Source organism: Geotrypetes seraphini, chromosome 8, assembly GCF_902459505.1.
Source record: "Geotrypetes seraphini chromosome 8, aGeoSer1.1, whole genome shotgun sequence".
NCBI lineage: Eukaryota > Metazoa > Chordata > Amphibia > Gymnophiona > Dermophiidae > Geotrypetes > Geotrypetes seraphini.
This window is the reverse complement of record NC_047091.1, coordinates 165724491-165749465: the sequence shown is the minus strand read 5'-3', so window position 1 is coordinate 165749465 and position 24975 is coordinate 165724491. Positions and strand designations below refer to the sequence as shown.

At 43.5% G+C, this 24975-nt stretch overlaps 1 protein-coding gene across 4 annotated transcripts in view; it reads right to left on the bottom strand.

The window, feature by feature from the left end:
- The window catches only part of MYO1H (myosin IH), a 122664-nt gene extending 108628 nt beyond the window's left edge, over window positions 1-14036 (bottom strand). For all 4 annotated transcript variants that reach the window (XM_033955594.1, XM_033955595.1, XM_033955597.1 and 1 more), the window contains exon 1: window positions 14017-14036. The gene's annotated coding sequence lies outside the window, so the exon portion shown is untranslated. The remainder of the gene's footprint in view (window positions 1-14016) is intronic.
- Between the last annotated feature and the right edge of the window lie 10939 nt (window positions 14037-24975).

Below are 24975 nucleotides of genomic sequence, written 5' to 3'. Positions count from 1 at the left end.
GCTCTACTAGGCTTTCCTATGCCAGCTGCTGATGTTCTGGAGGCAGGTATGTACGTTTTTATTCTGATTTTTATGGCTGAGGGGGGAGGGTCAATGATCACTGGGGAAGTGTGCTGGGGTCTGTACTTTGTCTCTGCAATGGTTATCTGCTCACTTTGGATACCTTTTGGGCACTTAGACCTGATTTTAGATCGCCTAAGTCACAACATATAAGTTCCGTCCAGGCAGCCTCACAAAACTTTAGATCAGGGGTGTCAAACCTTTTGGCTACCCTGGGCTGCATTGGCCAAAAAAAATGTTTCTGGGATGGCACAAATGTGCAAATGCTGCAGCAAGACAGAGGAGGGAGCCGGCAAGACGGTAAACACCCAGGGGCGGCAGAGGAAAACACTGCATCGCCCTCAACTGGGGCCGCACAAAATACCTCACTGGGCCGCATGCGGCCCTCGGGCCGCAGGTTGGACATCCCTGCTTTAGATTATTCCTGCAGTATGACTAAGTCTAGGTTGGCCCTCATCCCACCCTAACCACTCCTTCAAAAATGCCCCTTTCTGCTCTGGGCGCACAGTGGGATTCAGAGGCCTAAAAAGTCTCTGGATACGTCTAAAAACCCGTTTCGATTGTCGGCACTTGGATGATCTATCTTTTAGGTCATCCAAGTGCCGATGTGGGTGGGTTTTTAGAGTTATTTCTGTTTCGATTGTGAGCCCCTAAGTGTAAAGCTCTCGATGGAGACTCTCCCAACTTTGTTGGTTGGGATGAGAACTTTTCAGCAGCAAATCATAGACTGAAATTTCATCCTTCTTTCCTGAGTAGTTTCTGTAAGATCCAGGAAAACCCAAAACTTATGACCTATGAAGTTCTAATTTTTATACTTAAAGAAGAGTCTCAGAATATGATCATGATCTTGAGGAAAAATAAATGTAACCATAAGAGTAGATCGATTGATTACTTCAGTTGCAGAACTCTTCAAAAGCTCTATTTGGTCTAAGAACATAAGAACATAAGAAGTTGCCTCCACTGGGTCAGACCAGAGGTCCATCCCGCCCAGCGGTCCGCTCCCGCGGCGGCCCATCAGGTCCGCGACCTGTGAAGTGGTTACTGACCACTTCTATAACCTACCTCAAGTTCTATCTGTACCCCTCTATCCCCTTATCCTCCAGGAACCTATCCAAACCTTCCTTGAACCCCTGTACAGAGTTCTGGCTTATCACCTCCTCCGGAAGCTTGTTCCATGTGTCCACCACCCTCTGGGTAAAAAAGAACTTCCTAGCATTTGTTCTAAACCTGTCCCCTTTCAATTTCTCCGAGTGACCCCTAGTGCTTGTGGCTCCCCACAGTTTGAAGAATCTGTTCTTATTCACTTTCTCTATGCCCTTTAGGATTTTGAAGGTTTCTATCATGTCCCCTCTAAGTCTCCTCTTCTCCAGAGAGAACAGCCCCAGCGTTTTTAACCTGTCAGCGTAAGAGAAATTTCCCATACCTTTTATCAGTTTAGTCGCCCTCCTCTGCACTCCTTCGAGTACCGCCATGTCCTTTCTGAGGTACGGCGACCAGTATTGAACACAGTACTCCAGGTGCGGGCGCACCATTGCGCGATACAGCGGCATGATGACTTCCTTCGTCCTGGTTGTGATACCCTTTTTGATGATGCCCAGCATTCTGTTTGCTTTCTTTGAGGCTGTCGCACATTGCGCCGATGGTTTCAGTGATGTGTCAACCATCACCCCCAGATCCCTTTCAAGGTTACTCACCCCTAGCGGTGTTCCCCCCATTTTGTAGCTGAAGATCGGGTTCTTTTTCCCTACGTGCATGACTTTGCATTTTTCTACGTTAAAACTCATTTGCCACTTATTTGCCCAGTCTTCCAGTCTCGTTAGGTCCCTTTGCAGGTTTTCACAGTCTTCCTTGTTCCTAACCCTGCTGCAGAGTTTGGTGTCATCAGCAAATTTGATAACCTCACATTTTGTCCCCGTCTCCAGATCGTCAATAAATATATTGAACAATAGAGGTCCTAGCACCGACCCCTGTGGAACTCCGCTCGTGACCCATTGCCAGTCTGAGTATTGTCCCTTTACTCCAACCCTCTGTTTCCTGCCTGCCAACCAGTGTTTGATCCATCGGTAGATATCCCCTTGCACCCCGTGGTTCCACAGCTTTTTTAGTAGCCGTTCGTGAGGTACCTTGTCGAAGGCTTTTTGGAAGTCAAGGTAAATGATGTCTATGGATTCCCCCTTATCCATCTGGCTGTTTATTCCCTCGAAGAAGTACAGCAAGTTTGTGAGGCACGACCTTCCCTTGCAGAAGCCATGCTGGCTCGCCTTCAGTTGCCCATTTTTTTCTATGTGTTCGCAGATTGTGTCCTTTACCATTGCTTCCATCATCTTTCCCGGAACCGAGGTCAAGCTCACAGGCCTGTAGTTTCCCGGGTCACCCCTTGATCCCTTCTTAAAGATGGGCGTGACATTTGCCATTTTCCAGTCCTCTGGGATCTCTCCAGTTTTTAGGGAGAGGTTACATATTTGGCGAAGTGTCTCTGCTATTTCGTTTCTCAGTTCTTTTAGTACCCTTGGGTGGATGCCGTCTGGGCCTGGTGATTTGTCGCTCTTCAGTCTATCTGGTCTAAGCCAGTGGTCTCAAACTCAAACCCTTTGCAGGGCCACATTTTGGATTTGTCGGTACTTGGAGGGCCTCAGAAATAAATAGTTAATGTCTTATTAAAGAAATGACAATTTTGCATGAGGTAAAACTCTTTATCTATATATATAAAATCGGAGGTATGTATGTGTGTATGTATGTGTGTGTGTATGTGCCGCGATCACGTAAAAACGGCTTGACCGATTTGAACGAAACTTGGTATGCAGATCCCTCACTACCTGGGGTGATATGTTCTGGGGGTCTCGCGGCCCACCTGCACACGTGGGCGGAGCTACAACCTGAAAATCAGATTTCACCCATTCATGTCAATGGCAAAAATGTAAAAAGCTGCCAACGAAAAAAACGGCTTGCCCGATTTGAACGAAACTTGGTATGCAGATCCCTCACTACCTGGGGTGATATGTTCTGGGGGTCTCGCGGCCCTCCTGCACATGTGGGCGGAGCTACAAACAGAAAATCAGATTTCACCCATTCATGTCAATGGCAAAAATGTAAAAATCTGCCAACGCAAAAACGGCTTGCCCGATTTGAACTAAACTTGCAACACATCTTCCTTTTCAGTTTAAGAGCTTGCAAATTCCAGTGAGACTTGCATTCTCTATCACAATCAACAAATCACAGGGACAGACTATTACATACTGTGGAGTGGATTTAAGATCCCCCTGTTTTTCCCATGGTCAACTCTATGTTGCTTGCTCAAGGGTGGGTTCACCCAAGAATTTATATGTTCTTGCTCCTGGAGTTGAAACTAAAAATGTTGTTTATAATCAAGTTTTGTGTTAGTTGTATTGTATTCATTTTGTCAAATATTTCACATTATAATTTGAATATTGTACTTTTTAGAAAGCTGTAAAAAAATAATTTCATTCACCACTATAAAGTATCTTTATTTGAATCCATTTACAGTGTTATTGCTATAATTAAATACCCGTGCAACGCCGGGTCATCAGCTAGTAGTTTATAAATCTTTCCTTTTGGCTTTGTCTTAATAATAATATTGTAATTTAAAGCTAAAGAGACATATGATCAAGAAACTGTTTTATTTTACTTTTGTGATTATGATAAACATACTGAGGGTCTCAAAATAGTACCTGGCGGGCCGCATGTGGCCCCCGGGCCACGTGTTTGAGACCACTGGTCTAAACTATCTTTTGAGTCAACTCCACCCTAGAAGCATCACCTTTAGCTTGAGAAATTTTCTTTGCTGCAATATAATAGGCTTTCGGAAAAGGCTTCTCTGGGAGCGTGCAAAATCTCTTCCATATATATATATATTTTTTTATTCTTTATTAATTTTCAAGCTTTGACAGTGTATTACAATTAATATAACTTTAACAGATTGCATATAATACACCATATTACACACATTATTAAAGAAAACATCCATTTTCCCCCTCCTCCCAATTATTAATATATTGAATCATATTATTTATTACAATATTATATTTAAATATTTTTTAACTCTTCCAAATACTTTCCCCTTCCCTCCCCCCACCCTGGATGTGTAAGGAAATCTAAGAAATAAAAGATATATCTCTATTATTATTATTTTTCAAAATATCTCCAGCTGACAGGTTTGGGTGCTTTGGAAAGCTCATGAAACACAAATTCAGATATCTATAAGAGTTTTCCAAAGTCTCAAGCCTCCTGGTAGTGGCATAGCAAGGGTGAGAGCCGCCCAAAGCGGTGGCACCCCTCCCCTGCCCTATTCTCCGTCCCGGAACCCATGCAGCACCTTACGCTTCCCTTCCCCCGTACTTCTTTAATTTTCCCCAGAATGAGCAGCATTATGACTTGTTGCCCGCGTCATGTCAGCTCTCCCTCTGATTTTACTTCCTAGGCACGGGACCCAGAAGTGACGTCAGAGAGACCCAAAACACCGATGCGGGAGGCAATTTTGTGATATTGCTAATGCCAGTGTTACAGAGATGTCTTTGAGTTTATCTGATTCATCAGAATTGAATACCATTTTTGGCACTGGTAATAAATCCCTTATATCTTCCTCGGAGAAGACCAATGAAAAAAAAAATTAATTTAATCTCTCCGCTATAGCCTTGGTTTCCCCAAAAGCCCCTTTTATCCCTCAGTTGTTTAGCAGTCCAACTGAATCCTCTTCCCAGCTTCTCGCTTTTGATATACCTATAAAAGCTTTTACTGTGTGTTTTTGCTTCCAGCACAATCTTCTTTTCAAGGCTTCTCTTTGCCTTCCTTATTAGCACCTTGCATTTGATATGACATTCCTTGTGCTGTTTACAATGATTTTTAGTCAGATCCTTCTTCCAATTTCTGAAGGATTTTTTTTTAAGTTCTAGTAGCTTCCTTCACCTCACTTATTAACAACATTGGCTGCCGTTTGATGTTCCTTCCTCCTTTTCCAATACATGGAATATATCTAGTCTGGGCTTCCAGGATAGTATTTTTGAATAACATCTATGCCTGATGTAAATTTTTGACCTTTGCAGCTGCTCCTCTAAGTTTATTTTTAACCAGTCTCCTCATGTTATCATATACTGCTTTTCTAAAGTTAAATGCAGTTGCATTGAATTTCCTGTGTGAACTTATTCCAGGGATTCTATCAAATCTGATCATGATACAATCACTGTTATCAAGTGGCCCCATCACCATAACCTCCTGCACCAATTCATGTGCTCTACTAAGAACTAAGTCTAGATTTGCTTTGCCTCTTGTCGGTTCCTGAGCCACCTGCTCCATAAAGCAGTCCCTGATTTCATCAAGGAATCTTATTTCCCTAGCATGCCCTGGTGTTACGTTTACCCAGTCAATATCGGGATAGTTGAAATCACCCATTATTATTATGTTATCCTGTTTGTTAGCCTCCCTAATTTCTGGTAACATTTCAGCAACTGTCCGTTCATCCTGGTAAGGCAGCTGGTTATATACTCCTATCACTTTCCTTTTCCCCTTTACACATTGAATTTCTACCTATATGGATTCCAAGGTGTGTTTCTGCTCCTATAGAATTTTCTGTTCATTCGATTCAAGGCCCTCCTTAACATATAACGTTATCCCTCCATTAATTCGATCCAACCTATCACTACGATATAGTTTATATCCTAGTATGACAGTGTCCCATTGGTTATTTTCCTTCCACCAGGTCTCAGAGATGCCTATTATATCTAGTTTTTAATTAAGTGCTGACCAGTTCCTGACCCAGTCCGTCATTTGGGGGCACTCAGTTTATTTGTTAGACACCCGTGTGGAACACTGTCAAAGACTTTACTACAATCTAAATACACCACATCTAGCGCACTCCCTCTATCCAGTTCTCTGGTCACCCAGTCAAAGAAATTAATCAGATGTGTCTAACAAGACCTACCTCTAGTGAATCCCTTGGTCTTGTAATCCACTGGATTCTGGAAATGTCATTATTCTCTGTTTTAAAAGCGTTTCCATTAATTTGCTTACCACAGAAGTCTGACTTACCGACCTGTAGTTCCCCTAATTCTTTCTTACTTCCACTTTTGTGGAGAGGGACCACATCCGTTCTTCTTTAGTCCTCTCATACTACTGTCGACTCTAGAGAAGCATTGTAAAGGTCAGCCAGCAGAGCCGCCGGAACATCCCTAGGTTGCCTTCAGTACCCTCGGATGTACCTCATTGCTTTGTCCAGTATTTTTAGACTTGTCCATTTATTTATGCTCATAATTCTCTAGCTATAGAAATGGCTTTGAAAATGTTTAAAATCAGCATTTGATAAAGAATGTCGAACTCAAAATATGGATGTCCAAGTCTGTAGATCGCTTATGGATGCTCAGTCCTCATGTATTTTTAGAACAAGATCTGTTCAATTTCCTGCTGGAAAAGGGGATTGAGGGGTATAGATAGAGGATTACTGCACAGGTCCTGGACCTGTTGGGCCGCCGCGTGAGCGGACTGCTGGGCATGATGGACCTCAGGTCTGACCCAGCAGAGGCATTGCTTATGTTCTTATGTTCTTATGTCCTAAAGTACCTACATGAGAAATAGATGTACAAATGCTGGCTAAGTCCAGCATGAACATCCATTTTACAAACCAAAATGTCCAAATTATGAAGGGGGGATGACAAGGAATATGGACCAGTGGCGTAGTAAGGTGGGACGGGGGGGGGGGGGTGGACTGCCAAGGATCCATCTTCACAGGGGGCACCGGCGCCTCTCCTCCTCTTTGCCCCTCCCCCCATGCGTACCTCTTGAAATATTCACCAGAGCGAGCAACATCTTCCATTTGCTGTTCGCGCCGGCCTCAGCTTCCTTCTCACGTCACTTCATGGTCGCAGGTCCAAGACGTGATGTCAGAAGGCCGGCTTGAGCAGCAAGTAGAAGATGCTTCTCATGCCGGTAAACATTTCAAGAGGTACACGGGGGAGGGGGGGGCGAGGGGATGCTCAAGTGGGGGGAAAAAAGGGGTGCATGGTGCGGTGATGCCAAGTGCCACGACCCCAGGCATCAACCTCCCACACTACCCCACTGATATGGATGACTGAGACAGCTCAGGAAAGTCCATATTATACAATGGTTGTATAGATATCCAAGCAAGTTAGGGGGCTAGCCTAATAGTTAGAGCGGTACACTGACAAATGAGCGCAGGACAATTGCGCTCCGACAAAAGCGTCCCAACAATTGCGTGCAGGATGACTCCACAGGCCCCTCAAGCTCCTCCCAAGGGGTGGGGCCTGAGGAGTGTCAGCAAATCAGGGCCTTCGTGTTAGGGTAAGCTTTGTATCATGATTAGAGTTCTCATAATCATGATATAAACCTTACCCTAACACTAGATAGCAAGTGAATTTTTAAGGGGGTTCCCCCCACCCCCCTCAAAAAAGAGGGTTACTTTGTAACCCTCAAAAAGACAAAAAAGTATCCACCGCCGCCATTGCCTGCATGCACTTGTCCCTGCAAGCAATTGTCAAGGTGCTTTTGTCAGAGCGCAATTGTCCTGCGCTTATTTGACAGGTCACCTGTTAGAGTGTACGACTGAAACCCTCATACAATTCAAACTCCTCTTACTGACGTTCATGTGAACTCGCTCTGCAGCTCCTCAGTGTCTCTCCTTTCTTGTTACCCCCTATAATCCCCTCCGGGAACTCCACTCATCAGAGAAGTCCCTCCTCTCTGTACCCTTCTCATCTACCGCCAACTCCCTTCTCCATCCCTTCTAACTTGCTGCGCCACATGCTTGTAACAACCTGCCCGACTCGCTATGTAAGGCTCCGTCTCTGGTGGTATTCAAAGCCAGACTAAAAACCTACTTATTCGAAGCTGCATTTAAACACTGACCCAACTAACACATCTGTCTGTCATTCCCTTAATAGGCTCCTACCACCTTTTAGCCCCCCCTGAGTGTCTGTCATAATTAGATGGTAAGCTCTTCTGAGCAGGGACAGTCTCTTGCATGTACGATATACAGTGCTGCATGTGCCTGATAGTGCTATAGAAAAGATTGTTGTTTGAGAACAGTGGTAGAGCTGTGGTTTGAGACCCATGGGACCATTTCAGCTCTTTGTGGATTTTTTTTCCTTAAATTGTGAGCCCTCTAGAGCAGGGGTAGGGAACTCCGGTCCTCGAGAGCCATATTCCATTTGGGTTTTCAGGATGTCCATAATGAATATGCATTGAAAGCAGTGCATGCAAATAGAACTCATGCATATTCATTGAGGACATCCTGAAAACCCAAATGGAATACGGCTCTCATGGATCGGAGTTCCCTACCCCTGCTCTAGAGATAGAAAGATGTGTAAATCTTAATATAAATAACGAGTTCAGAAAAGATCCTACTTACAGCTGTACAGGGCAGTATGTGGAGATTTAAAGATGTGTTCTGGGCACGGCTTGGGTAGTTCTTCAAAGCAGACGTGAATTTAAAATGACAACGCACATATATCTTGGAAAATGTCCCTGCTGGCCTTTACACGGTCTCCCTAAGTCACACACAGAAGCTCCAGCTCACTTAACATTTGTTCTGGGATTTGGAAACTTAATTGAAAGGTGACCATTGTTTTCACCTTATTTATTTAGCCCATCTTTCCAAAAGAGCCCAGAAGCGGTTACAGTTTTACATACACGGTAGAAAACGACACAGGGGGGGGGGAAAAATCTGTCCCCATCACCGGACCACCGTCCCCTTCACCGCCCTGTCCCCGCAGCATCCACCCTTCCCTCTCGCCACCTCACTGTCCTTCGGCACCCCTCGCGCGGTCCTTGCCATCTCCCTCCCTCCCCCTTACCTTCGCGGTGCATTTTAAGGTTTGAGTAGCTTGTTGAAAGACACCGGAGTGTTCGTGCAGTCGCGTGCGAGTGTGGGCGGAAGCTCCTCCTCTGAAGCAAATGGCGCCACTTACCCTCACTATGCAGCTGCACGTGGTTATTGCGGAAGTTCTTACCACCTTCAAAACAGGGGGTAATGGGGAAATTAGCGGTGACCCGTCAAATGCATGCAGGACATTGGCGCATCGACAATCCTACCCTGACATTTCTGCGCAGGACACATGCGTTCAGCCCTATTGTCTTCCCTATTGCTTTTCCATTTGCGCTCTGAGGGTGGGTTTGGGGAGAACACCCCAAATACACTTGCACTCTCGTTGATGGGGGAGTGTTGGGGGAACACCCCACTACACTTATAACTCTCCTCACACGAACTCGAAGCTTTCCCTTTTCCGCTCTAAAGGGGGGGGGAATCCCCCCACTACAATCAGGGGGATGCTGACGCGCTCTCAATTACACCATTGCTGCGAACCCCCCCAATCCACTTAGAATTTTGCCACGAACGGAAGGAAAAAGGGCGGCGCACATTTGTCCTGCTTGCATATGTCGGGGCGGGATTGTTGGCGCGCCAATGTCCTGCGCTACTGAAGGCGTACCGAAATTAGCACATGGCCATTAAGAAAAAAAATGGAAAATGGGGCCATTTTACCACTGCCCTAAAAGTGGCCTCAGCCCATGGCGTGGATCCCAAACCATCTTTTAGCACAACTCGGGGAAAGGGCCCCTTAGGACCACATTCTGTAATGGGCGCCTACAAAAGATAGGCGCCTAAAGATAGGTGCCTGTTGCATGTCAATCACGCTTAGGCGCCCATTACAGAATCGCACTCAGCGGCGCCTAACTTAAAACTTAGGCCCCTGTAATGTCAGCCAGGGCTTAAAAGGCCTACATTATAGGCACTTAAGTCCTTCAGAGAATCGCACGTAGCGGCGCCTAAGTCCTTCTCCACCCCTAAACACATTTACTAGAATCTTTTGCAGAATCGCACCTAAGAATATAGGCACCTATCTCCCAATTAATTTTTTTTTTTTTTTCAATTACGAGCTTGTTAAAGCTGATTATTGATGCCAATTTGGCATTTAATTTTCGAAAGAGCGACTATGATAAAATGAGGAAAATGGTTAAAAAGAAACTAAAAGGATCAGCTGTAAAGGTTAGGACTGTAAACTAGGCATGGATATTAGTACATCAGAAGCAGAAAACCTGTGAGGAAATCTGTGGGACCGCTGGATTATCAAGGAGTGAAAACGGCGCTCAGGGAGGATAAGGCCATAGCGGAAAGACTGAATGAATTCTTTGCTTCAGTCTTTACGGAAGAAGATGTAAGAGATTTTACCTGAACTGGAAATAGTTTTCAAGGGTGATGATGCGGAGGAACTGAAAGAAATCTCGGTGAATCTGGAAGATGTACTGAGCCAAATCGACAAGTTAAAAAGTGATAAATCACCAGGACCGGATGGTATACATTCCAAAGTACTAAAAGAACTTAAACATGAAATTTCTAACCTACTGTAAGTGTTCTGTAACCTGTCACTAAAATCATCTGTAGTACCTGACGATTAGAGGGTGGCCAAAGTTACGCCGATTTTTAAAAAGGGCTCCAGGGGACATCTGGGAAATTACAGACTGGTAAGCCTCACTTTGGTGCTGGGCAAAATGGTAGAAACGATTATAAAAAATAAAATTGTGGAACACTTAGACAAACATGATTTAATGAGACAGAGTCAGCATGGGTTCAGCCGAGAGAAATCTTGCCTCACAAATTTGCTTGACTTCTTTGAAGGTGTGAATAAACATGTGGATAAAGGTGAGCCGGTTGATATAGTGTATCTAGATTTTCAGAAAGCTTTTGATAAAGTTCCTCACGAGAGGCTCCTGAGAAAATTAAAGAGTCATGGGATAGTTGGCAAAGTTCAGTTGTGGATTAGAAATTGGTTATCGGATAGAAAACAGAGGGTAGGGTTAAATGGTCATTTTTCTCAATGGAGGAGAGTAAACAGTGGAGTGACACAGGGGTCTGTACTGGGACCAGTGCTATTTAACTTATTTATAAATGATTTGGAAATTGGAACAACGAGCAAGGTGATTAAATTTGCAGATGACACTAAACTGTTCAAAGTTGTTGAAACGCATGTAGATTGTGAAAAATTGCAGGCGGATTTTAGGAAATTGGAAGACTGGGCGTCCAAGTGGCAGATGAAATTTAATGTGGACAAATGCAAAGTGATGCACATTGGGAAGAATAACCTGAATCACAGTTACCGGATGCTAGGGTCCGCCTTGGGGGTTAGCGCCCAAGAAAAGGATCTGGGTATCATTGTAGACAATATGATGAAACCTTCCGCCCAATGTGTGGCGGCAGCCAAAAAAGCAAACAGGATACTGGGAATTATTAAAAAAGGGATGGTTAACAAGACTAAGAATGTCATAATGCCCCTATTTCGCTCCATGGTGCGACCTCATCTGGAGTATTGAGTTCAATTCTAGTCTCCTTATCTCAAGAAAGATATAGTGGCGCTAGAAAAGGTTCAAAGAAGAGCAACCAAGATGGTAAAGGGGATGGAACTCTTTTCGTATGAGGAAAGACTAAAACAATTAGGGCTCTTCAGCTTGGAAAAGAGACGGCTGAGGGGAGATATGATTGAAGTCTACCAAATCCTGAGTGGAGTAGAACGGGTACAAGTGGATTGATTTTTCACTCCGTTAAAAATTACAAAGACTAGGGGACACTCGATGAAGTTACAGGGAAATACCCTTAAAACCAATAGGAGGAAATTTTTTTTCACTCAGAGAATAGTTAAGCTCTGGAACGCATTGCCAGAGGATGTGGTAAGAGCGGATAGCATAGCTGGTTTTAAGAAAGGTTCGGACAAGTTCCTGGAGGAAAAGTCCATAGTCTGTCATTGAGAAAGACATGGGGGAAGCCACTGCTTGCCTTGGATCGGTAGCATGGAATATTGCTACACCTAGTGATCTGGACTAGCCACCGTGAGAACAGGCTACTGGGCTTGATGGATCATTGGTCTGACCCAGTCAGGCTATTCTTATGTTCTTATTCCCTTCCCACCAAGTAAGACTGTCACTTCTGAGAGCAAGCAGGATTTCAGATGTGAAAAAGTCAGGCAGCTCCTGAAGTTTAGGTAATAGATTACAAAAGAGTTCCAAAGCCTGAAAAAGGCGGCTCCTTGTGATTCTGGGCCAATGAAATAAACCTTCATCGCCACAGGTACATAATAAGTTCTGTATGTAATATATACTCTGTTTTGAAAGTAACCACAGAGAGATGATATATCAGGTCCCATCCACTTCCTCTTTCCTTATATCAAGTGAAATAAATTACATAAAAACATAAGCAATGCCTCTGCTGGGTCAGACCTGAGGTCCATCGTGCCCAGCAGTCCGCTCACGCGACAGCCCAACAGGTCCAGGACCTGTGCAGTAATCCTCTATCTATACCCCTCTATCCCCTTTTCCAGCAGGAAATTGTCCAATCCTTTCTTAAACCCTAGTACCGTACTCTGCCCTATTACGTCCTCTGGAAGCGCATTCCAGGTGTCCACCACACGTTGGGTAAAGAAGAACTTCCTAGCATTCGTTTTGAATCTGTCCCCTTTCAACTTTTCCGAATGCCCTCTTGTTCTTTTATTATTCGAAAGTTTGAAGAATCTGTCCCTCTCCAATCTCTCTATGCCCTTCATGATCTTGTAAGTCTCTATCATATCCCCTCTAAGTCTCCTCTTCTCCAGGGAAAAAAACAAAAATAGCTTGTCCTGACCCAGAAGAGTGAATTCCCCAAGGGGTTAAGAATAATTAGTAAACTGTATGCATTCATGAAATACCTATAAAGGAGTCATAAAGGAAGCATCAATCATTCTATTTTTATTCAGAGTCTTGACTTTGTGTAAGTTAGGAAAGGATAATATGAAACACATCAAATTAAAGCAGACTTAAGACATAAAAAAAATGCAAACAATCTATAATCAGTTCCAAATATCATCCCTGTAGCATGAAGCAAAAGGACTCCTGATACAAATCAAATTTAAATTAATTTCATGTAATCTGGCATTTACAACTCACTTCTATCCCCCGAAAAACGGTTCGGGGTGGATTTACACTATGAGCTCCTTTTACTAAGGTGCGCTAGTGGTACAATGCCGCGCGCGCTAAACGCTAACACAGGGGTAGGGAACTCCGGTCCTCGAGAGCCGTATTCCAGTCGGGTTTTCAGGATTTCCCCATGAATATGCATGAGATCTATTTGCATGCACTGCTTTCAATGCATATTCATGGGGGAAATCCGGAAAACCCGGCTCTCGAGGACCGGAGTTCCCTACCCCTGTGCTAATACCTCCATAGCGCTTGCGTTAGTATTTTTCATTTAGTGCGTGGTTTGCACGCGCTAAAAACGCTAGCGCGCCTCAGTAAAAGGAGCCCTCTATCATCATCCAGATATTGAAACAATTTCTCCCAATACACACAATAATATAAAATATCACTGTATTTGGAATAAAATTAAAACCACGAAACACTGAGCGCTCCTGTGTATCAAGAGGCGAATCTTTTGGAACGCACTGTTCCAAGAGCCTGCTTAGGTTAGAGCAATATTCTCGGATCACTTTCACCAAATCACTCTCACGAAACCTGTCAACGAACTTGATAATTACTCGAGCTATAAAGACTGACGTGTTGAAAAGCCTGAAAGTCTTTAAGCTGCCTCTTCCTCCTCCTCCCTTGCACCTGCCTTGACTGGCAAGTTTCACCCCCAGCATTAGACAGCAGCTGTCTGTGCCCCGAGTTAAAACCGCACAAAAACCACCCAGCCGTCTAAAGGCAAACAGAATGAATCGTGCATTAGACGCTAAGTAAAAACCGCACAAAAACCACCCAGCCGTTTAAAGGCAAACAGAATGAATCGTGCATTAGACGCTAATGTAAGAACTAAAACCTAGCATCCACCTATGCGCATAAAGTAGGAAACAAAACGTCCCCAAATCAGATTGCACTGAGGTCTTTTAAAGTGTCGCCCAAGAAAACAAACATCGTAATCTTAAGTTATACTAAACGGATGGACACATCACGTGTGCGCACAGTTATCATTACCTTTCTCTGGGTTGTTTTCCTAACGTCCCACCACGTCCCATGTGAGGAGGACCCGAGGTCTTGTGTGCGCAGCCAATTGAATCGTCTGTCACCTTGTGGTGGCGTCCAGGGTGCTCTGAACCAGCCTCTGCCGGTAAGAAACCTTTGAATATCTGCACAAAGAAGGGAGTTGGCTGGGCTGTGCAGACACTTGTCAAAGAGAACTGCCCAGGCTCGTGAACTGGACAGAAAACATCCCCTAGGGCTTGGCACAAGGCACAGCTGAGGAGGAGTGTGGTTTGGCCAGATGGGGTGCTCTGTTGTTATTTAGGTTGTGAAACCTCCTCATGGCAGTGATTGGCCAGAAAACTGCATGCGTTTTTGCTATCCTGAAAATATGTAGAAAGACATTGCAAAGTCAACAGCGATTTTTAGGGGATATTTGAAATGCTAGCTCTCAGCAAATCGTTGTTTAGTGAATAGTAGTTTTTTCCAAGTTTCAAGGTTTTTTTAAAAAAAATAAATCTTTATTGATTTTCAAGTAGTAACAGTACAATACACATGAATCTGAACATATAACAAATCAAGAAAAGCATTTTGAACTTACAAATATTCCAAAGTAATCTTGCCCCCCCCCCCTTTACTTAATCAATAATATAAATGCAATTATCCTTCCAATAACCCACTCTTATTTAAAGTAGTAATACTTTCCCACTCTGGATGTGTAAGGAAATCAGACAAAAAGAAAAGAGAAATGATAATTATATAAAAGCAATAAAAGACCCAATGGGCCCCACACCAAGTTAAATACCTTCCTATGCTCCAATATCTCAGCATTCATTTTTTCATATTTGCAGCTGGAGCATAAGTTCGCCCACCGAAAGAGAAAGTTAAGGCGAGGGAAGGGGTAAAACGCGGACTTCGCGGATCTAAACCGATCTTAAAAATCTGAGGTCCGTGTCGGTCCGTGTCCCTGCCGCTTGTAGTTTCTGTCGCTGACAGACCTTGATGAGATTTTAGCGCTGACGGATCCGTCTCAGCATAGGGAGGGAAAAGTGTTAGGATCCGTCAGCGCTAAAAATCTCTTCCAGGTCTGTCAGAGCCAGAGACTAGTGCTGGAGTTTGGAGACTTCTTTTCCATAACGCACGTCCAAAACCTATGCCCCCGCTCTCTTGGCTTCTGCTCTGCCGCTCCAGCACTAGTCTCTGGCTCTGACAGACCTCGAAGAGATTTTAGCGCTGACGGATCCTAACACTTTTCCCTCCCTATGCTGAGACGGATCCGTCAGCGCTAAAATCTCATCAAGGTCTGTCAGCGACAGAAACTACAAGCGGCAGGGACACGGACCGACACGGACCTCAGATTTTTAAGGCCGAACGGGTTTAGATCCGCGAGGTCCGTGAGGTCCGCGTTTTACCCCTTCCCTTAAGGCGATCATAGTTCTTCCAATTGCGTGTTATCATCTGCATGGCTGTTCCCGTCATAATTATGAAAAGCCGGCATTTATAACGATCCATAGGGGGTTTAACATGTAATAGTGTTCCACATATTATGACTTCATAAGTTTCGCCAGTCAGGGAACCCACTCTGAATGGCCTGCTTCAACTGCGACCACCTATAATTTTGAGACTTTGAAATACCGAATGATTGTTGCAAAATTTTTGAAAATATATTTCTTGAAGGAACATTGTACATATGAAAGATACAAAAGTCATACAAAAATCATTAGAAGGCAATATGCAAGTTTTGATTTGATTCTGTCGCTTATCAGACTTCTAAGCGAGTTTACAGATAAAATATAAATGGAAAAAAAAATTAAAATGCCAATAATACAAATATTATTTTAATAAAAGGAGATAAAAGAACTTTTAAACAAATGGTGTAACTAATATAAGACGAAACGATAGGTAGATGGGGAGGAAATACGATTGATATAGGATAAACAAGGAACGAACAAGAGGAAGGGGAATTCTCCAAATTGACGGGAAAAGGCTGAAGTAAGGTTTATGTTTATTTAAGATTTGATATACGGCTCCTGCATTTTACAGGCCTAAGCGGTCTACAAAGTATCAAACTAAAATGAAATTAGGTATTTGAGAAAAATGACCCTATCTGTCCCAAAGGCTCACTATCTAGCTAAAGTACCTGATTAAAATAAAAATATGTAATAAGTTTTAAACAAGTTTCAAGTTTTAATAAAATTTGATGGATCACTTATTTGTTTATCAAAGCGATGAACAAATTAGAGAATGACACGGTGACAAAATTCATCACCGTTTCCGTCCCTGCGGATAACTGCGGGAAACCATCTTCATGTCATTCTTTAAGGAGAGAGGGAAGAATCAGAGTATGAATGGCCACAACCAATGACCCGCAAGCTTTGCTTTGAAGAATGCCTGTGTAGAAGGACTGAGGTTGAAACAGACACTACAGAATGACAGTCTCTGGTATCCAGAGCAGATATTGTGATGTCATAATGCCTCATTCCACCAGTGCCTAAGAGCCAATCACATCAGTGATGGCTTCATTATCCTTGGCTCACATAAGAATCAGAGTATGAATGGCCACAACCACTGAACCGCAAGCTTTGCTTTGAAGAATGCTGGTGTAGAAGGACCGAGGTTGAAATAGACACTAGAAAATGACATGGGATTATTTCCCACGGTTATCCGCGGGGACGGGAACGGTGATGTATTTTGTCTCTGTGTCATTCTCTAGAACAAATCTAAAAACATGTAGTACATCTCTCAGTGCGGGGAGACGACATTATAGACAATAGAAAGAATGAAAGAAGATAAAAATTTAAAAATAAGGGGAGGAGCTTGACTAAGATGGCAGTCTGAAGCTCTCGAGGAGACGCCGTCCCGTTGGACTTCAAGCTTTTGCTACTTACCGATGGTAAAGAGGCAGTCGAAGCTCCGGGTGTTCCCGGATGAAACTCAGCAACAGTCTGGACCGATGGACGTCTTCGTCGAGCGCGGCTTGAGGACACTACAACCGGGAACTTCCTCAGCTGGAGAACGAGCGCAAGCTGAAGCACCGGAGTTCTCCTTTGAGGGTGCTACTTTGTCCCCGGATAAGCGCACGCCGCCGCCCCGCCCCGACGCAGCCGAAGAGCTGTTGGCTCAGGACATCTTCCTGCTGGTTGTGGAGAGCGGGGGTTCCGGCCCTGGTCTGAGGCAGGAGATGTCAACACAGCGATCGGTGGGGGGGGGGGGGGGGGGGGGAGAGGAGCTCGGCCGACCCATGAAGTTTCTGTGGTGGCTGCTGTGGGCACAGGTACCTTGTTGGTAACAGGGGCTTCTAGAGCAGAGTTGTTTCCCCCTCAGAGACCTGAGGTAATCAATTTAGAATCCATCTGGAATGCCATTGCTAATTTGAATGCTTCTCTGTGGAACCAAATACAACTTTCTACTAATTGTACTAAGGATACAATTACTGAGTACATTATTACCTTACCTCCTGCTAATATGCATTATAACATGTTATTTATGGCGGTTCCCATTTTATGCAATGGAAGTCACTTACTAATAGTCATATTGGCAGTATTAATGTGTACTATTCCAGTAAATATTACATTACATTAGTGATTTCTATTGCGGTTCAAGGTGGATTACAAAAGGAGTTATCTGGCCATTTCCAGAGGAATTGAAGAGCAGAGCGAGTTGCTTCCGAGAACTGGGATGAGTCTTGCGGTGTTAGTTTGTCTTCAAGGATTTCTTGAATAGCATGGTTTTTATTTCTTTTCTGAACGATTTGTAGTCTGGGGTCGTTATCAGTAAATTGGAGAGTTGGTAGAGAAAACAAGAGAAGCACTAAACTCGCCTCGTGGACGCCAACAATGTAAACAAACAAAGAGAGGCAAATGAGATGTCTAACCAAGGCTACAACGTTTGTTAGTCCAAAATGTAGTCAAACAAAGAGAAACACTCTCTTCTGTTGTGGTCCCAACTAGGATCCGAGTTTCGGCAGATGCCTTCTTCAGGGGACTAGCGAGATACTCATTAGACAAATACACTATGGGAAAACACCGTGTCGGTGCGTCGCTCATACCTATACAGGCTCAAGGTGACTGTAAAGAGAGGTAAGAGAAGAGAGAAAGAAGAGGGAGAGAGAGGAGGTGGATAGGTAAGAGGGAGAGGAAGGGGAGAGAGGAGAAAGGGAGGAAGGGAAAGGGAGAGAAGAGAGGGTAAAGGAGATAAAGTATCGAACTGATGGGTTTTCAGTTTTCTTTGGAAGATGATGTGGCAAGGTTCAGTTCTGGTCTTTTCTGTAAGGCCATTCCAAGTTTTGACTCCTAGGACGGTAATCATGGAGTGGAAAACTCGTTTGTAGTAAAGATCTTTAGTGGATGGGAGATTTAGTAGCATCTCACTAGCCCCCTGAAGAAGGCATCTGCCGAAACTGGGATCCTAGTTGGGACCATAACAGGAGAGTGTGTTTCTCTTTCTTTGACTTCATTTTGGAATTTGGTTGGACTTTTGACGTCTCATTTGCCTCTCTTTGCTTTTTTTCTATTGCAGTAACACACGTCAATAAATCTAGTTATAAAAGAGATAAATCACACCTCTTGGATTTAATTAACTTGCTTTACTTTGAAATTATAGTTTTCAACCTATATCATATCAAAACATCTCCCCAGTAGCTTCACATGGACTATAAGCCTTCCTATCCCATACTTTGCATTGCATACTTTATAAAACTGCGCAAGAGGTTTTTAGCGCCAGCCGGCGCATTGAATGTTCTGTGCTGCTCCAACGCTCATAGGAACTCTATGACTGTCAGAATAGCGCAGAACATTCAGCGTACCGGCTGATACTAAAAACCTCTTCCGCATTTTTTTTTTAAAGGGGGTTAATTAACTAATTCAATTTAAATGAATACAATATATGGTACAGTACCTTCTATCCCAGTGGGCCACATGCGGTGCGCCAGGTACTATTTTGAGGCTCTCGGTATGTTTATCATAATCAGAAAAGTAAAATAAAACAGTTTCTTGATCCTATGTCTCTTTAGCTATAAATGACAATATTATTAAGACTTAGCCAAAAGGAAAGATTTATAAACTATAAAGAGTTTTACCTCATGCAAAATTGTCATTTCATTAATAAGACATTAATATTTGGAACTCACTCCCTTTATATTTACGGCTTGAACAAGACTTGGAAAAATTTAAGAATAGTTTAAAGTGTCTTCTTTTTAAAGAAGCCTTTAACTAAAAGTTTAATTTTCCGGTTAATTTCCGAATTTCATCTTCCTTTATTAAATTCAGATTATATTCCTCTTCTCTTTAGATTTTCCAGTCCTCAAATTTCTTTTCTTCACACCTTCCCTATGTACTAACCCAACCTGTTTATTTATTTATTTATTTTTTTAATTGTATTTTTTCTTTCTTCCCCCTTTCCTATTGTTTCATGTGGATTGTTTACCCCAGTTTTTTTTTTTTTTTTAATTTTTTTAATTTTAAAGTAGTTAATTTTAATTACAATGTATTTGTGATTTTAGAAATCCAATTTTATTTCTTTGTAAAACGCTTTGTATCCTGAAAAGCGTTTAATCAAATAATATAATAAACTTGAAACTTAAACTTGAAACTTGAACTATTTTTTCTGAGGCCCTCCAAGTATCGACAAAGCCAAAATGTGGCCCTGCAAAGGGTTTGAGTTGGAGACCACTGTTCGTTCCTGATTCCTACTATTCATAAGCTCCTTATATCTAAAAAAAAAATCCATAACACCCCCCCCCCCCAATTTTTGTAATCTGCTCATTAATGTTTCTCCTTTTCACATAATTCTCAGGCCCTTGGATCAGCTGTTCGAACCATTTAGTGCTCTGAACATTTTAAAGGGGCCAAAAATTAGATGCTGTTCCCTAAAGGGCACTCTGGGGCCACTACCTTTTACAGAATAGCGTCCACCAGGGATTCTCATGTCCAAATTTGTCTGTGAAGACTTATACCAGCTGAAACCTGGTACAAACCCTGGTAGGCAACTTGGCACACACGTCCCTATAACACTGTACGCAGTTCTTTGGAATGTCTCTGACCCGATCATGCGAAGACTTTGACGAAGATCATTATAGAATCGTGTTATCAGACAGATTCAAGTGCAAATCCAACATAAGAATTGCCCTACTGGGACAGACTAAAGGTCCATCAAGCCCCATATCCTTTTTCCAACAGTGGACAACCCAGGTCCCAAGTACCTGGCAGGAACCCAAAGAGTAGCAACATTCCAGAGCTGAGATTGTGATGTCATAATGCTTCATTCCACCAATGCCTAAGAGCCAGCCTCACCGGTGATGTCACAATGGCTTGATTGCCCTATTCTTGGCTCACATAAAAACATAACAATTGACATACTGGGACAGGTCGAAGGTCCATCAAGCCCAGTATCCTGTTTCCAATAATGGCCAACCCAGGTCACAAGTTCCTAGCTAGATCCCAAGTAATAAAATAGATTTTATGGCTGCTTATCCTAGGAATAAGCAGTAGATTTTTCTAAGCCATCTCAATAACGGCCTATGTACTTCTCTTTTAGGAAATTATCCAAGCTTTTTTTAAACCCTGCCAAGCTAACTGATTTTTTGCCACATTTTCCAGCAACAAATTTCAGAGCTTAATTACACATTGTGTGAAGAAATGTTTTCTCAGCTTTGTTTTAAATCTGCTACCAATTTATGTCAATATAATTGATAGCAGCCATTATTGATTGTTAATAGCTCATTAATTTATTTGAATGCAGATCTCAGGATCATGCTCAAATTTGAGTCCCCAAATTTGGGCACCATTTGTAGAACCAGGAGGCTTATCGGTAGAATGTAACACAGTTCGAACCTGTTCATCTGAAGCAATGAACTGTGCGGGAGGGAGAAGTGTTGGTATCCGCAGCAGCAGGTTTCATATGAGTTGAGCTGGGGGAGAGGCAAAGGAGTAAAACGTCAGTTACCCAGAAATATCAATTTTATAGAACAGATTTCATCTTGGTCTAACCAAATACAAGTTATTATATTGTATATGAAGTGTATACAACTTCTGGAGCTCCTCTATGGTGCCTCTTTTCATTAATATTGAGGCATTTTAGGTGCTAATTCCATGTTCTAAGTGTAGTTGTATAATTTCATTGGCACTTGATGAAATAAGAAAACTCTTTTCAGCTACGGTGGCAAAATAACGCTCAGAATTTAGGAAGTTGGTTGGTTGGGCTTTTCAGCACCCACCTCTTATGGAATAAAAGTGAGCCAAGTATAGGACAATCAAGCCATTGTGACATCATTGATGAAGTTGGCTCTTATTGGTGGAATGAGGCATTATGACATCACAATCTCAGCTCTGGTTACCAGAGACTGAAAGTTCTGAAAAGTTCTCGGCCCAACCAAGAAGAGAATGACGTAAGCAAGGTTCAACCAATGATCTGAAACAATGGCAAAACATAGAATTTTGTTTCTGCAAATCGGCACTTAACGAACTAAGATAACACTCTTTTCAGCTACAGTGTCAAAATAACGCTCAGAATTTAGCAAGTTGGTTGATTGGACTGAGAACATTTCACCACCCCCTTGTATGTAATAAAGGTGAGCCAAGTATAGGACAATCAAGCCATTGTGACATCACTGATAAGGTTGGCTCTTATTGGTGGAATAAGGCATTATGACATCACAATCTCAGCTCTGGTTACCAGAGACTGAAAGTCTTCACACGATGAGGGAGTGCTGAAAAGTTCTCAGCCCAACCAAGAAGAGAATGACGTGGATATGGTTCAATCAATGATCTGAAACAATGTCAAAAACAGAATTTTATTTCTGCAAATTAGCACTTAACGAAATAAAATAACGCTCTTTTCAGCTACAGTGACAAAATAAGGCGAGTGTGGGAAACTGGTTGTTTGGGCTGAGAACATTTCAGCATCCCCTCGTAAGCACCAAGATTCCATTCTAGAACATTGGCAGAAATCGTCACTGACAAGCCTACATTTAAGGGCACTTACTTATGCAGCCCTTTAGCACCTACTAAATTACACAATTAATGTTGGTTCGCCCATGGTCTTCCTTTGTGAATGGCCCTCGTATTTATGCGTTAATCAAGTTATACACATAGGATTGCGGATTTTGAAAAACTGCAGGTGGACCTTAGGAAACTGGAAGACTGGGCATCCAAATGGTAGATGAAATTTAATGTGGACAAATGCAAAGTGATGCATATTGGGAAGGATAACCTGAATCACAGTTACCGGATGCTAGAGGCCACCTTGGGGGGTTAGCGCCCAAGAAAAGGATCTGGGTATCTTTGTAGACAATACGATGAAACCTTCTGCCCAATGTGTGGCGGCGGCCAAAAAAGCAAACAGGATGCTGGGAATTATTTAAAAAGGGATGGTTAACAAGACTAAGAATGTCATAATGCCCCTGTATTGCTCCATGGTGCGACCTCATCTGGAGTATTGCGTTCAGTTCTGCTCTCCTTATCTCAAGAAAGATATAGTGACACTAGAAAAGGTTCAAAGAAGAGCGACCAAGATGGTAAAGGGGATGGAATTCGTGTCATATGAGGAAAGACTAAAATGGTTAGGGTTCTTCAGCTTGGAAAAGAGATGGCTGAGGGGAGATATGATTGAAGTCTACAAAATCCTGAGCGGAATAGAACGGGTACAAGTGGATCGATTTTTCGCTCCGTCAAAAATTACAAAGACTAGGGGACACTCGATGAAGTTTCACGGAAATACTTTTAAAACCAATAGGAGGAAATTTTTTACACTCAGAAAATAGTTAAGCTCTGGAGCGCGTTGCCAGAGGATGTGGTAAGAGCGGATAGTGTAGCTGGTTTTAAGAAAGGTTTGGACAAATTCCTGGAGGAAAAGTCCATAGTCTGTTATTAAGAAAGACAAGGGGAAGCCACTGCTTGCCCTGGATCGGTAGCATGGAATATTGCTACACGGGTTTTGGCCAGGTACTAGTGACCTGGATTGGCTACCATGAGAACGGGCTACTGGGCTATTCTTATGTCACCTAAAAAATATAGGTCACCTAAAAATTCAGTGCTGATTAGTGTTGCCTAAGTGATGTTAGGTTTTCTCACTTTATTTATGCCAGGGTTTTCTTCGCCTAATTGCCTGTGTCTAAGGCACCTAATGGCGTCTAATTCAAAAAGAGGCACCTAACTCGAAAACACACCCATGATCCACCCTAACCACACCCACTTTTAGGTAGGCGCTTTGGACTAGGTGCCTACTTTTTACAAGAATCACATTTTATGACTTAGGGCTAGATTCACTAAGCAAACCGATCGTGTACCAATCGGTTTGCGACCCCTTTACGACCCGATTTCCCTCCGACCCGATTCACTAACCTCTGTCCTGAACATCCTCCGATCCGTGCATGCAAATGAGGGGGAACGGCATTCAGATGTAGGCAGGCAGCAATTCACTAACCATAAACTGCAACACCGACTGGATTGGCCGGTCAGCAAACACGCGACTGCCAGGGACCAATCGTTCACTGCTTTCTGACTGCATCTCCTGATCTCTGCCCCGACTTTTCCTGCTGTCTGCCCTGACTTTCCAGCTCTCTTCTCCTGCTCTCTCTGCCCCGAGCGCTGCCCTGCTTCTGCCGTGACTCTCCTGCACTCCCTGCTCCCGACTCTCCTGCTCTCTCTGCCCCGAGTGCGGTCGTGCTATTGCCGTGACTGTCCTGCACTCTCTGCCCCGACTCTCCTGCTCTCTCTGCCCCGAGCGCAGTCCTGCTATTGCTGCGACTCTCCTGCGCTCTCTGCCCCTGACTCTCCTGCTCTCTCTATCCCCAGCGCTGCCCTGCTTCCGCCCCGGCCTTCCCCCACAGTGCACTCTACAGATGGTCTGCGCATGCGTCGGGATCGCTATTGAGTGATCCGGGCGCTCGGTTGGGGGTGTGATTCCAATCGCCCTCATTTGCATGAGGGCAATTCATGAATCAGCCCCCCCAGACACAGATCGGATCGGATCCCTCACGGATCGGATCGGATCCGTGCCCTTAGTGAATCTAGGCCAGGGGTCTCAAAGTCCCTCCTCGAGGGCCGCAATCCAGTCGGGTTTTCTTGATTTCCCCAATGAATATGCATGAGATCTATGTGCATGCACTGCTTTCAATGCAGATTCATTGTGGAAATCCTGAAAACCCGACTGGATTGCGGCCCTCAAGGAGGGACTTTGAGATCTCTGCTAGGCCATAGGCACCTAACTTTCAATAAAGTGCAATTAACAGCAATTAGGAGGTATTAACTGGTAATTATCTGTGCTAATTAAACCTATTAACCAATTAACTTAGGCACCTACATTGGCTAGGTGCACTGATGTAGACTTACTATGTAAAATTTGCCAGATAATTTATAGAATAGTGATAAGCATTCAGTTAACTCTTATTTCTATAGGTGTTAACATTCTATAAATGTAAGCAGCAGGGGAAATGGGAGATTAAGTGACTTACCCAAGGTCACAAGGAGCAGCGTGGGATTTGAACCCACAACCTCAGGGTGCTGAGGCTGTAGCCCTAACTACTGTGCCACACACGCAATTAACGTCTTCTTGTTGCAGGTTTCCGTGTCTCGATCCTTCTTGACAGGTAGAAACCGACGTTTCAGCCACCACGCTGTGGCTTTCTTCAGGGGATGCTCTGAAGTCTGCAGTTTGACTTTGTAAATAGTGGCTTCACTGACCAACAAAAGTCAAATTTCTGACCGACTGACTTTCCCGCCAAAATTCAAATGGGTGGGCCGCCCTTTTCCCAATCAGGTCAGCGAACACACTATTTTCAAAGTCAAACTGCAGACTTCAGAGCATCCCCTGAAGAAAGCCACAGCGTGGTGGCTGAAACGTCGGGTTCTACCTAACAAGACGCAGCGAGACCCGGAAACCTGCAACAAGCACAATGCCAGCCGTGGAAACCCCTGAGAGAATCATTAATTTCTTGCTCGCTGGTAGTCAGTTGATCTCTCTCAGTTTCTTTTTCAG